Genomic DNA, 12,291 nt, shown 5'->3' with positions numbered 1-12,291 from the left:
CCCGCTCAGCCCCTACAGGCCACCTGGGCTTCATACCAAAGCGTGCGCTCCCTCTTCAAAGCCCACAGTGAGACTCTCCCTCATGTGGGATTCCTCTGGATTTTCTTTCTACCAAGGCCCAGTTCTAAGGGTTTACCTAATTATGTCAGGCCCACCCAGATAATCTCCCCCCCCCCTTTTTTTTTAAAGGTACCTGATTTAAGACCTTCATTACAATTGCAGAATCCCTCCAATCAGCACGTGAATAACAGAGAGGCAAGTGTACCCCAGGAGGCAGGGATGTTAGAGCCCACCTTAGAATTCTCTACCACATGAATTGTATTACATACATAAATGCATATATAACAATTCCATGCCTTAAAATGGTACATAAAATATAGCAAGATTATGTAAATTAAAGATGAGGAAAACAATGATAAAGGTACCAGAACAAAGATTGAGACAATACACACACACACACACACATATATATACACACACATAACACTAATATCTAGATAATTACAACAGTTGGGCACTACATTTGGTCCTAGGCTTTCTTGCCACAGCTGAGGGGCTATGGGGACAGAGAAAGAGATAAAGCTCTTCATGTTTGTACTTTATTGCCTTCATAAAGTGAAAACGTGTTATATAAGCTATGTGATAGAACTTTAAAGATACATTTGAATTGGACCAGAAGTGTGTATTTCCCATTGTGCTCTGCACCCCATGGTGTCTTCCTTGCTAGGTAGCTTACAACACCCATTATATATATTTTGATGCTGATTTGGTCCTTGCTTTCCCCCCATACGAGGGTATTTCAAAAAGTTCATGGAAAACTGAGAAGCTCATGCCCATTTTCCATGAACTCTTCGAGGACTTCTATGACAATGAGTAGCATGCAACAACCACCTTACCTTTTTCAGTTACAGTAGGCTGCTGTATAATAATGAAAACTTTTGTTTGATATTAATTCTATGGGATGGTGGTGAAGAACTTGGGTTTTAGAGCTGGCCAGCCAGGGTTTGAATTCTAGCTCTGTGGATCCTGTGTGACCTCCGTGACCAATGAGCAAGTTACTTCACCTCCCCAAGCCTCAGTTCCCTTACCTAGAAGAGAAACGTAATACCTGTCACCTCATTGTTGTGATGCATATATCAACTAGTGCATGCAAAACTTAACATGGCACCTTGCACCTACTAAGAGTGTCAGATCAATGTCAGATCTTATTTTAATGTAGTTGGATACTAAAATAATTATTTGTTGTAAAATCCGTAAGCCCAATAAAACTGGTTGAATGACAAAATCTGTGAACCTGGATGGGAAACAAATTATTAGCCCCTAAACTGAAATTTAGAATTTTCCTCAATTATGAATGTAGGGAACAAAATACAACAGCATATAAAAGGGTTACTGGGAAGGGTTTCCAGGTTCCTGGACTGAGAACCAGGAGCAGATGATTGTAGGACACTGCCAAGAACTGAAATAAAGTGAGTTCACAGCTCTCACCCTCTTTGGGGCTTCAGAATGCTGACAGGAGACAGATTGTCAGGGGTGTTGACAGTCAGCTTTCTAGACAGGAAAGTCTTCCCTGGAGAAAACGACCAGCTCAAGAGCCAGTTCTCAAAGTGTGGTCCAGGAACCCCTGAGTTTCCCTAGGTACTCCCAGAGGCTGCGCAGGTCAAATATATTTTCAAAATAATACTATATTGGTATGTGCCTTCTTCACTCTTTCTCTCAAAGGCTGCAGCATGTGTGATATTGCAAGATAGAAAAGGCAAGAACAGATGTGGATTTAGCCATCTTCTCTTAAGCTAGACATCAAAAAGATTCACAATAGTAGGTGTTTGGCCTAGCAGTAAAACACCAGTTAGGACGCCTGTGTCGCACATCGGACTACCTGAATGTGATACCCGGCTCCGGCTCAACTCTAGCTTCCCATCAGTGCAGACCCTGAGGAGCAGCAGTACTGGCTGAAGTACTGGTTCCTGACAGGTGGGAAAGCTGCATTGGGTTCCTGGCTCCTGCTGAGAAGCACAGCTCAGTGTCAGCCATTGCAGGTGTCTGGAGAGTAAACCACAGATGGGGGCTCTCTCTCCATTTGTCTCTGTCTGCCTTGTAAATAAATACATTTTTAATTTTTAAAAATTCACAGAAATAAAACATCACTCTTCCAATATGTTGTTTTGAAAAATAAAGTCACTTCATAAAAATATATTTCATTTAATATGAAATGGGTTTACTACTGTTATAAGTTAAAGTTTTTTAAAATCAATTTTGATTTCTATTACAGTAACTATTGGTAGATGTAACCCATATAAACAAAAGTTCTCTGCAATCATTGCAAATTTTTAGTCATGTAAATGGATTCTGAGATCAAAATGTTTGAGAACCAATGAGCTAGAGAAAGCAACATCGGGGGCTCCCCCAGTGACAAGGTCTGTCCACAAACACCAGCCCGCAGGGAAGGCCACAGCCAGCAGGCCCGAACCACGCACTTAGAGCTTCCAATCTGCTGGCTTTATTAAAAAAAATTGCTTTCACCTTAAAATAAAACAGCTAGAACCATACTTAACGACAAATATACAGCTTAGTAAACATAACATTAATAACTCATGAAACCATCATCCAGGTCAATAAAGAACTTCAAAGACACCTCAGAAGGCCCTGCTTATGTCCTACACACAGTCCTGCCCCTGTTGTGTGTGTGTGTGTGTTTAATGCTTATTTATTTATTTGAAAGGCAGAGTTACAGAAAGGCAGAGGAAGAGATAGAGATATTCCATCCGCTAGTTCACTCCCCAGATGACCACAACAGCCAGAGCAGTGCTGATCCAAAGCAAGGAGCTGCTTCTGGGTCTTCCACATCAGTACAGTGGCCCAAGCACTTGGGCCGTCTTCTACTGCTTTCCCAGGCCATAGCAGATAGCTGGATTGGAAGTGGAGCAGCCAGGACTCAAACTAGCACCCATATGGGATGCCAGCACTACAGGTGGCGGCTTTACCCACTATGCCACAGCGCTGGACCCCACCCTGGTTTGTTTTGAATTGTGGTAAAATACACATAAAATTTACCATTTTTTTAATTCAGTACGTGTTAGAGCCTATTTTAGTCTATAGATTGCCCTTCCTTGTTTTCTTTTTCTTACAATTTATCTGTGGATTAAACCAGGCTATTATTAGGGCCTGCAAAGTGTAACCTGAGCTTTGCTGATTGCATATTCATAGTGCAATTCATAGTCTTTCATCTTCAATATTTTCCACAAGCCGGCAGCTGGATCCAGAGGTGGGCCCACAGACTTGATAAGAACTGGGTCCAATCCAATCGGCTTTCTCATGCCCCACTGTAGAATATAAGACAGTCTAGGAGCCATCGCTGTGGTGCAGTGGGTTAAAGCCCCGGCCCACAGTGCCGGCATCCCATATGGGTGCCAGTTCCAGTCCCAGTTGCTCCACTTCTGATCCAGTGCTCTGCTAATATGCCTGGGAAAGCAGTAGAAGACGGCCCAAGTCCTTGGGCCCCTGTATCCACATGGGAGACCTGTAAAAATCTCCTGGCTCCTGGCTTCAGATGGCTCAGCTCTGGCCGTTGCAGCCATTTGGGGGGTGAACAAGTGGATGGAGACCTCTCTGTTTTTCTAACTCATTCAACTAAATAAAATAAATTTTTTAAAAAATAAAGATAGTCCAGAATCACCAAAGATTTGAGAACAGTGTCTAAAGTGATAGAGATCCAAAAAACAAATTAACCTGGAGAAAGAGTACATAGAGAAAAAAAGTCTATTGTTAATATCAATACTAATAGTATTTTTTTTTTCTTCTTTTTTTGGACAGGCAGAGTAGACAGTGAGAGAGAGAGAGAGAGAGACAGAGACAAAGGTCTTCCTTTTCTATTGGTTCACCCTCCAATGGCCGCTGCGGCCGGCGCACTGTGCTGATCCGAAGCCAGGAGCCAGGTGCTTCTCCTGGTCTCCCATGGGGTGCAGGAACGAAGGACTTGGGCCATCCTCCACTGCACTCCTAGGCCACAGCAGAGAGCTGGCCTGGAAGAGGGGCAACCGGGACAGAATCTGGTGCCCCAACCGGGACTAGAACCCGGGGTGCCGGCGCCGCAGGCAGAGGATTAGACTACTGAGCCGTAGCGCCGGTCACTAATAGTATTAATATTTGCTTTAATGTTAATAACCTTTTATTGTTAATGATCAATTACTAATCTCTAATTAATACTCTGAAAAATTAAAGATGACTGTATCTAGGAAAGAAGTACAGGATCCCATAAATAAGGAGTAATCAGAAAAGGAACTTTAGAAAATTTAAGTAAGTAGCTAAAATTTAAACTTCAATAGAGTTTGAAGATAAAATGAGGAAACTTCCAGAAAGGGTTGCAAAAAGACAGGGCAATTCAAAGGGTCCACCAATAAAGGAAAACAGCCCCAGACCAAAGCACAATCTAATGAAACATACTAACAAGAGGAGAAGAGAAGAAGTCCTGAGCACTCCCAGAGGCAAACACATCCCACAAAACAAATTTTATTTGTCACACTGACCAACACAAGGCAATGGAGCAATTCTTTCCAAATTCCAAGAGCAATGACCTAGCACTCTGTACTTAATTCACTATATCACAGAATTAAAGACATTTCCAAGCACAGCAGGTATCAGCAATTTTACCTGCCACTTATCTTGTCCCACAACATTCCTGGAAGATGTGTTCCACCAAATGAGGTCATAAACCACTGAAAAACACAGATCCGTGAAATGGGATCTGCAGTACGGGAGAAGCAACAGGGATCCCCGGGTGACTGGGCAGCAGGTCCAGAGAACAAGCAGCCAGGCCCAGGGCAGCACAGAAGTCTCCAGGGAGAAACACACAGGCTAAGAAGTTAGTAAACCACCCAATGTCTGTGAAGGTACCAACAGGATAGCAACACTACTGTGAAGGGTTTGATTCATACCTTACCACTGAGAACACAGAAAATGAAACAGATGAGCCAAAAAAAAATTAAAAATTCAAGGGAGAATAATGTGTAGGGAAGGAGAAGTTTCAACTACATAGTTCATCTATAACAGGGTCTAATATAACAACATCATTATTCATGATATAACTATATTGGAGGACAGTGGGAAGAAGTATGCTTGCAGTGTGGGAGGGGGTGCTGGTCAATGAGAGCCAACCCTCATGTTCCTTAGTGGGAAGTCGACAGACAATGCCTAATTCTGAAAAATCAAAAAATACTCTTGTATGGAGAAATAAAAGTGCTGCAGGAAAGAGAAAGAGAAAGAGAGAGAGAGAGAGAGAGAGAAAGGCCAGCACCGTGGCTCAACAGGCTAATCCTCCGCCTTGCGGCGCCGGCACACCAGGTTCTAGTCCCGGTTGGGGCGCCGGATTCTGTCCCGATTGCCCCTCTTCCAGGCCAGCTGCAGTGGAGGATGGCCCAAGTGCTTGGGCCCTGCACCCCATGGGAGACCAGGAGAAGCACCTGGTCTCAGCACGGTGCGCCGGCCGCAGCGCGCCGGCCGCGGCGGCCATTGGAGGGTGAACCAACGGCAAAAGGAAGACCTTTCTCTGTCTCTCTCTCACTATCCACTCTGCCTGTCAAAAATTAAAAAAAAAAAAAAATTTAAAAAAAAGAGAGAAAGAAAGAGAGAGAGGAAGGAGGGAGGGAGGGAGGGAAGGAAGAAGGGAAGGAAGGAGGCAGGGAGGGAGGGAAGGAGGGAGGGAAGGAGGGAAGGAAAGAGGCAGGGAGGGAAGGAGGGAAGGAAGGAGGGAGGGAAGGAAGGAAGGAGGGAAAGAAGGAAGGGAAGAAAGGAAGGAAGGAAGGGAGGGAGGGAGGGAGGGAGGGAGGGAAGGAAGGAGGACGGACGAAAGAACGAACGAACAGAACTATGAGAAATCACTGAGAAAGACACCAGACTAGTAAAAGCAGCACACAAGGAAATCAAGAATGACCAGAAAGACAGGAGGGAAACCAGGAATGAGAAGTTACAGAAGTCAAGGGAAGGAAAAAAAAAATTCAGACTGTTAAATCAGAGAAGAAGAAGAAAAAATAGACTAAACAGTATTAAATATGTACTGGACACAAAACACTTTATAAAACTTACTTCATCTAACAGCATACTCCTCACTTTGAGTATTCGAAACCTATTATTCAGATCATTTAATTAACTGCCCAAGTAGAACTCTAAGTCCTAAAATAAAATTCTAATTCCAGGCCTTCAAAATCTGTTTTTTCCACTAAAACAAATGGAAGATCTGAGCAAGGATTTCTATGACTTGAAGCCTTGATATTAATTGGAGCTGATTTCAGCTTCAGGCGAGATTGGAACCACCGGGAACATTTGTCAAAGAGCCCAAGTCACAGTCGAACCCACCTGCTGTCAAAAGCCAGTGTGATACTCATGACATCATAACACATTGGTTAGAAAAAAACTAAGATGCTAATAATTTTTAAATTTGGTTGTTTGGTATAGCAGGTGAAGATGCCACTTGTGAACCCCACATCCCATTTCAGAGTACCTGAGTTTGAGTCCCAGCTCTTCTTCCAATTCCAAATTCCTGCTAATGTGTACCCTGTGAGTCAGCAGGAATGGATAATTGGGTCCTTGCCACCTACACGTGAGACTTGATTTCCTGGCTCCCAGAATCAGCCTGACCCAGCCCCAGCTACTGTGGGTACTGGAGAGTGAGTCAGTGGATGGAAACTGTCTCTCTACATATCAAATAAAATAAAACTAAATACATAAATAGGGCTCATTTAAAATATAATAATTTTTAAGCTCCAAATACTTTATCAGAACTTAGATGTTCTTTAAGGTATCTGATGGATAACTCTGTTGAAATAGTCCTTTATTCATGCACAGAATATAACAGAACTGGCATACCCTGTGAACAATGCCTTGAAAATGACAACAGCACCTGGTTCCCAAGAGTATTAGCAAATTCACCAACTCCTGCATATGCTTTAAATAGCTACTGTAACATCAGTCCCAGCATGGGCTACGGAGGGTCACCCGCAGACTAAAGAAAAACAGCAAAAAGCCTTTGGGAATACAATTACTGTCTCTCAAGGCACAATGAAGATTAGCAGCTAGGAGCTGAAAAAGCAGTAACGACTTGCTCTCCAGAGACCTAAAGCAGTCAAGATCCACAGGATCCAACCCACCCCCACAATCTAATCAACCTCCACTAGGCCCCACCTCTTCCACCACAACACTGTTAACACTGGGGACCAGGCTTCCGGCATATGAACCTTTAGTGGGCAAACCAGATCGAAACCACAGCAGACCCCAAAAGATGTCCAGGCCTTTCCTAATCCCTGGATCCTGTAATGTTCAGGACACAGCTAACAGGATTTTGCAGATATAAATTGTGGTTACAGATCTCAAAATATCTAGTTGGACCCAACGTAATCATATGAACCCTCAAAGGCAGAGACCGTTTTTCTGGCATTAGGCAGAAAGAAGCTAGAAAGATTCAGAGAACAGGTGGGCCCCCGCCTCCATGCTGTATAATCTGCTCGAGGAGACTGGCCGCCAGCTGCCAGGCGGCTGGAAAAGTGGGATCTCGGACCTTTAACCACCACTCACTGCATTTCGTCAATAATCTGAACAAGCTCTGAGACGGATCATTTCCAGGGCCTCTAGAAAGGAACCCAGCTCTACCACACTTTGAGCTTTGCCTTCTGGAACTTTAAACTAAAGATCCAAATAAGCCAACACCCACTCTTCTGCCCTACAGAACTTTGAGGTAATAAGTGGATGCTGTTTTAACATGCCAAGTTTGTGATGTTGTGTTACAGAAACAACAAAAAATGAATACTTATTTGCCAGATTCTGTTGCTCCTTCATTGACTATCTCTACTTCCTTGGAGGATCCTTACTTCTCTATCAGCTCATGATTAAGCTTGACCCTAGTGTTTGATCTCACAACCAGAAGGGAAGAGGGAGGTAGCTCTGGGGTGAATAAGTACTGGCTTGCAAGAAATCTGTCTCAGTCAAAGGTTCTGAATAATTTCCAAGAAGTAGCAGCTCCTATCCTCTAGCAAGGGTAAGTGAGCCACCCCTCTAAGTCCTGAGGATTCATGGGACTCTAGGGCTCAATATTCTTTTTTTTAATTTATGTACTTAAAAAGCAGAGTTACAGAGAGGTAGAGACAGGGAGAGAGAGAGAAGTCTTCCATCTGCTGGTTCACTCCCCAAATGGCCACAACTGCTGGAGCTGGGCAGATCCAGAGCCTGGAGTTTCTTCCAGGTCTCCCATGTGGATGCAGGGGCCTAAGGACCTGGGCCATCTTCTACTGCTATCTCAGACCATAGCAGAGAGCTGGATCAGAAGTGGAGCAGCCAGGACTTGAACCGGTGCCCATATGGAATGCCAGCAATGCAGGCAGAGGATTTACCTGCTGGGCCACACTGCCGGCCCCAGGGATCAATATTCTTAAGCTCACAGAGCCAAATACCCGACCCCAGGCCTCTTCAACAAGGGAGGGCCCTTTAGCACAGGAGACACCAAAGCTGAGAAATCTGCTTTGTTTGTAGCCCATGTATTCTACTATCAAGTCTTGGGCTTCATCTTCAACCCAGTATAAACTACAAAAAGATGCCTACTTTTAAATGCTGACTCCTGACTGTCCTGTTGCATCCCAAGTTGGTAAATGGCTAATGTGAGCTTTTCTTTTTTTTTTTTTTTAATGTATCAGTGCAACTTAGCAACAGGCAACCAACTCCACAGCCCCTATAACTACCATTTCCCCCAGGTGCCATGAAAGTTAAAGGTATTCGCTGGCCAGTGGATCCTCAACTACCTGCCATTCTAATTCACCAGATGCGAAGCTGCAGCAATGTACTGCTGTAGTGTGAGGGATTATCATCCCATCAACACTAATAATGGAGTCTATGCCATTCTAGCCAGTGACTGGACCGACAGAACCTCATCTGCAGAATCTGCTTCCTAAAAGCACTGCAGATAGACTGTCTAAGGCCAGGTTCCTCTTAAACACTTCTTGGGTTTAAAATGCATTAAAATGTTGGGGTGAGCATTAATGTGCCACTTGGGACACCTGCATCCCATACTGGGGTACTTCAGTTTGGGTTCCTGCTCTGCTTCTCAGTTCAGCTTCCTGCTAATGGGCACTGTAGGAGGCAGCAGGTGATAGCTCAACTATTTGGTTTCCTACCACCCAACTCGGAGACCCCAAAGGAATTCCAGGCTCTTGGCTTTGGTCTGGCACAGTCCCATCTGTTGCAGGCATTCAGGGAGTTAAATCTGCAGACAGTATGTCTGTGTGTGTCTCTCTCATACAAATAAAATTAAAATTTTTAAAAAGAAAAATCAGGGGCCGGTGCCATGGCTCACTTGGCTAATCCTCTGCCTGCGGCGCCAGAACCCCATATGGGCACCGGGTTCTAGTCCCAGTTGCTCCTCTTCCAGTCCAGCTCTCTGCTGTGGCCCGGGAAGGCAGTGGAGGATGGCCCAAGTGATTGGGCACCTGCACCCATGTGGGAGACCAGGAAGCAGCAGCTGGCTCCTGGCTTCGGATCGGCGCAGCAGCGTGCCAGTTGTAGCAGCCATTTGGGGGGTGAACCAACAAAGGAAGACCTTTCTCTCTCCTTCTCTCACTAACTCTACCGGTCAAATAAGTAAAAGAAAAAAAAAATCAGTAAATAGATTTTCTTTAAAGTTATGGTCCACAAATTCAATTGTGGTATTAACTGGCATCACCTGGGAATTTCTAGGAAATGCAGTGTCCCAGGCTCTTCTCCAAATCTGCTAACTCAGAAGTTGCATTTCTAAGATCCACAGGTGATTCAAACTAAAGTTTGAGAAGGCCTGTTTTATATCACTTGGTATAATCAATTACACATTAATTTTTTCCACTTGAATGTCAACTGAAATCTCATAAGGGTCTTGATTTGCAGTATCTCTCATTAGTTCTCACACATGGTCAGCATGTGTACGCTATGTTTCCTCTCCTGTGAAAGGCCTGTTCTGTATCTAACCCACTTTCCTCCTGGTTACTCCGACTGATAAATGTTTTTTATATAGTCTTGATAGTGACTCTTTATTATCCATATTACATAAAGCCTTCTATAAGTAATCAGTCTTTTCATATCTTAATAAAAGGATTTAACTAGTATTTTTTCTTTTTCTTTAAGAACTACCACACCCAGAAAAAAAAATATTCAGCTATATAGTTTCTACTAAGTACTTTGTTTTGACATTTAAATCCTTTTTCCATCTGGAATTGATCTTTGGATATAATGTGAAGATCTAACTTCAATTTCTTCCACTTGCCTTCTGTCCCTATCAATACAAAAACAACAATTCATACTGAAGTAACCAATGGTTTCCATATTACGAAACCACCTTCTGACACCTCACTTAGTAGCCCCAGCAGCAACAATGTGAAGGACCCTTCCCTTCAAGAAAATGTGCTTTCCTTGGCTTCCAGGACATAGCATTCTCCCAGTCTTTACTACCACTCCAGACTACCACTTCTCAGTCTCCGGTACAGGCTCACCTATCTCTAACCAGTCATTAAATGCCAGTGTTCCTCACAGCCCCGTCCTATTCTCACAGAACAGTGCTTGGCACATAGAATACGTTACCAAAGTATTGAGGCAGGCGCTGTGGCATACTAAGCTCAGCCTCTGCAGCACCAGCATCCCATATGGACACCAGTTTATGTTGTGGCTGCTCCATTTCTGATTCATCTCTCTGCTAATGGCCCAGGAAAGCAGTAGAAAATGGACCGAGTGCTTGGACCCCTGCACCTGTGTGGGAGATCAGAAGAAACTTCTGGCTCCTGGCTTCAAATCCGCTCAGCTCCAGGCATTGCAGCCATTTGGGGAGTGAACCAGCAGATGGAAGACCTTTCTGTCTGCAACTCTACATCTCAAATAAAATAAAAAATATTACAAATACCCTACCTCGGCAATCTCTTCTATACCTTAATGCTCAAGAAGTTTATTACCAATTCTACAGAAATGTCTTTTTTTTTTTTAAAGATTTATTCATTTATTTGAAATCCAGAGTTACAGAGAGGAGGGGGGTCTTCCATCAGATGATTCATTCCCCAATTTGCCATAACTGCCAGAGCTGTGCCGATCCAAAGCCAGGAGCTTCTTCTGGGGCTCCCACATGGATGCAGGGGCCCAAGCTCTTGGATCATCTTCCACTGCTATTTCAGACCATAGCAGAGAGCTGGATCAGAAGTGGAGCAGCCAAGTCTCAAATCAGTGCCCATATGGGATGCCGGTGCTTCAGGTCAGGGTGTTATCCCACTGTGCCATAGTGCCGGCCCCCAGAAATGGCTTATACAACATTTCTTGCACAGACCTTCCCTCTGAGTTCCTCACCCACACATTATTTGACATCTCTTATATATTCCCCAAACATCTCAAATTCAGTATGCTTAAAATTGAACTCATGATACTCCCAACCTGCTCTACTCTTTTCCTGTGAATGGTATATGAATGGCACATGCAGGTTTATAAATCAAAAACATATCTGCTACCTAAATCAAATTGACCACCAAGCACTGATTTTATTTCCTAAAGCTTAAGTTTGACCACTTGACTCCATTTCTATTCCCTCTACCTTCCATCATCTTTCACTTGACCTACTACAAATGGTCTTCTTGCATTATATGAGCCCCTTTGAACCTTTTATTTATTTATTTGAGAGACAAAGTTACAGAGAGAGGTAGAGACAGAGACAGAGGTCTTCCATCTGCTGGCTCACACCCCAGATGGCTGCCACGGCCGGAGCTGCACCGATCTGAAGGCAGGAGCTTCCTCCAGGTCTCCCACATGGGTGCAGGGGCCCAAGGACTTGGGCCATCCTCTACTGCTTTCTCAGGCTACAGCAGAGAGCTGGATCGGAAGTGGAGCAGCCAGGACTCGAACCAGCATCCATATGGGATGCCGGCACTTCAGGCCAGGGCGTTAACCCACTGCACCACAGCACCGGCCCCCTTTGAACCTTTTCTCCACACTATTACTAGAAAAATCTTTCCAAAATGCATCAGATAGCCTCTTAATTGAAACCCTTCAATGGCTCTTTGGACAAAACTCAAAACTGTTAACATGGTCTATGAATGGCCTTAGCACGGTCTGGCCCTTCTACCTCAGCCCAGAACATGTTCCCCCCTCTGCTCTGCACTCCAAGCACCACAGCCTTTCACCTCCTGACTCACCATTCCTCTCACCAAAAGATTGCTGCACATGCTGTTCCCACTGAGCAGAATTACTGCTAAATATCCCTGCTCACAGAAGTCGTTCCTGACCTTCTAAAATAGGTCCAACTCCTAC

Source organism: Lepus europaeus, chromosome 16 (assembly GCF_033115175.1).
Source record: "Lepus europaeus isolate LE1 chromosome 16, mLepTim1.pri, whole genome shotgun sequence".
Taxonomy (NCBI): domain Eukaryota; kingdom Metazoa; phylum Chordata; class Mammalia; order Lagomorpha; family Leporidae; genus Lepus; species Lepus europaeus.
The sequence above is the reverse complement of the archived record's forward strand: the minus strand, read 5'-3'. Positions refer to the sequence as shown.